We start from the raw sequence: 2557 nt of genomic DNA, 5'->3' as shown, positions 1-2557 counted from the left end.
TAGATATACAAGGATTTAATGTCTACCACAAAAACCGACTTATTAAGGTAACCAATCATTCAAAAAGATCATTTTTCTCATTTAATATATGACAGCCCTTTTGGAAAATATGGAATTCATCATGAAAACAAGGGCGAGGTGTCTATGGCAAGTTTTACTATTCTACTATTGATCTTTGATACATTCTTTAACATTATTTAGGAGTTTTGGAAGCAAACTTTGTGGCGCCCACTCATGATAAACAAGGATTTGAAAGAACACCTATTGTTCAACAATTAGAGTATCAACTGCAAATAATGCAGAAAAGATTATGGTTGGCTTGCTTGTTTATACCTTTTTATTAAGTTCTTTTTCTACACAGGAAGGACTTTCAGAAAAAGCAGATTGATAGACTAGTTGCTGATGTTGCTTTTGCTACCGAGAAAAAAAACATGACGCATAAAGAAAAAACTTTATACCAATTTCAGAATGAACAACAAATAGAACATCTTCACGGTAGAACATTTTAACACAAGAATGATGTTTCTTTGCTAAAATATATTCACAATGCTAATCATTGTCCTAAGATTGCGAGGACACCAAACATTTTCAAAGAAAAGCAACAAAGGCATCGGAATCTCACTTTGTTAATGAAATAGATAAGGTATTTGGTGTAAATTTGTGAGAAACATAAATTAAATTTAAGCTAACTCAAAATCTGATGATTTCCAGAATGTAAAATCACAAATGGCAGAGTTTCTATTTAGAAAAAAAATAGACACTGAGATCACCTCCACACTGAAAGATGCTCAGCCAATACATGACTTTCCTAAACTAGCTACATTGAGGGAACTATCACTGAAGTACGTATGAATTGTATCTATTTCTGACTTTAAATTTCCATTTCAGAGCGGAGGCACATCTAAAAATGGCAGTTGCTGAAAACCCAAAAGAATGTACTTGATCTTCCTCTAATCCCTCTCAGATGATTTTGTATTTTTTGAGCTGTATTTGTTATTATTACAGATTCAACAGCTGAACGGAATGATAAGTCTTATCAAGCGGTGGGCTATTCAATGAGCATGACAAATATTAAAATGAGATTGAGAAAAAGGAAAAACATCATGTCTTACAGATATTAAAAAATAGATTGAGAAAAAAGTTTTAATCTATACTATGGTCCTCTCATCATTAATTTGATGGTATAAAAAAAATTTCAAATTGCCAGAAAATAAACTAAATAAATCCAAATAATACAGCTCATCCAGCCGAACCAGATAGCAGCCCCCATGGAAGAGGAAGTCCATGTACGTATGGACGAGCTCCACCTGTGTAACAGACCACATGACATAGTTCCTCTCCTCGGGTGAGTGTGAAGGGTTTGGATTTGGCACACCAGCTTCTGCTTTAAAGGCAAAACCCAGCAGCAAACTTTGTTGAAAGGGAACCAATTTCTTAGCTTTGAAAAAGTAGCACTGGCTTTTGCATCGTAATTTTTAAATATTACAGCTCTTCAACGATGGTTTGCAATAGTTCCCATTACTCTACTTGGTAGATAGAAATATTGCTCTGCTGAATTACAATCATTTGGAACCTGCATAAAAAAAAGGCTTACACTTGACTTTTGTGTTTCTGGATTACACAACATCAACTTCTAGCATACAAGACACGGAAACAAGCATTCTTTGTGCAGAAAAATCATCCAGCACAAGACGATTATCACAGTCATACACTAGCAACCATGAGGAAACCAGGAGGAAGAGCGATACAATATGGAAGAAAATGCGAGATAACTGACACAGTTCAATCAGTGTACATGGATGAGAGCGGAAGAGGTGCAGCAGTACAAGGACTACCGTCCACAACAAGCCATACAGATAGCAACAGCAATTTTGTATGATTGTTTATGTCTGGTGCTGCTACAGGTCGAGCATTTGACACGGGGTACCAGGGTGGTGGAGTAGACATTCTTTATGATGCCCGACTGAATTTTCACGTACCATTTGTCTCTTCCAGCTTAACGGCTGGGGTAGGACGAGGGTGGTTCGAGAGTTACATCGGAATCAGGTGTGGATCTTTTACTTGTCGCTGGGTTCTAACACCTGTTATCTTCAGCCTTTAGATTTTTGAAAAGGTTTCCTTAACCGTGCAAGACAGCCACCGGGAAATGGAGATTACGCAGGCCAACTCACATGCATGCCCTACTGTCTGGCTTATTGGATCGCATGCTTTGAGCAGCTGGTTGGAGCTGGTTGGATTCGTCTGATTTTCAGACGAAGAATCAGATGAAAAAAAAAGAAAAGGAAAGTGTTTTTCCTGGGAGTTGTTTCCCTTCGCACACGCTTGCCCTATAAAAGCTTAAGAATGCATCAAGTTTCTACACTACAAATAAACGAAGATCAAACTGTTTTGCTATGGATCAAAATGGTGTTCAGTAGTTGCGTTCATAACCAGCAAGTGTAGCTGGAATTCGAGTGTTGGAAGATGCATCAGACACAATTTTGTGCTTATCTGGACGCAATCCGTTTCCGTGGGCGTTGTAATCCTCTTTGGTCCTTAAAACCTTGGTAACAAAAGG

At 37.7% G+C, this 2557-nt stretch overlaps 1 pseudogene; it reads left to right on the top strand.

Moving 5' to 3' along the window:
* The window catches only part of LOC9650657, a 1761-nt pseudogene extending 1417 nt beyond the window's left edge, over positions 1–344 (top strand).
* The last annotated feature ends 2213 nt before the right edge of the window (positions 345–2557 follow it).

Source organism: Selaginella moellendorffii, unplaced genomic scaffold (assembly GCF_000143415.4).
Source record: "Selaginella moellendorffii unplaced genomic scaffold, v1.0 SELMOscaffold_128, whole genome shotgun sequence".
Taxonomy (NCBI): Eukaryota; Viridiplantae; Streptophyta; class Lycopodiopsida; order Selaginellales; family Selaginellaceae; genus Selaginella; species Selaginella moellendorffii.
This window is presented reverse-complemented; position numbering and strand designations above follow the sequence as displayed.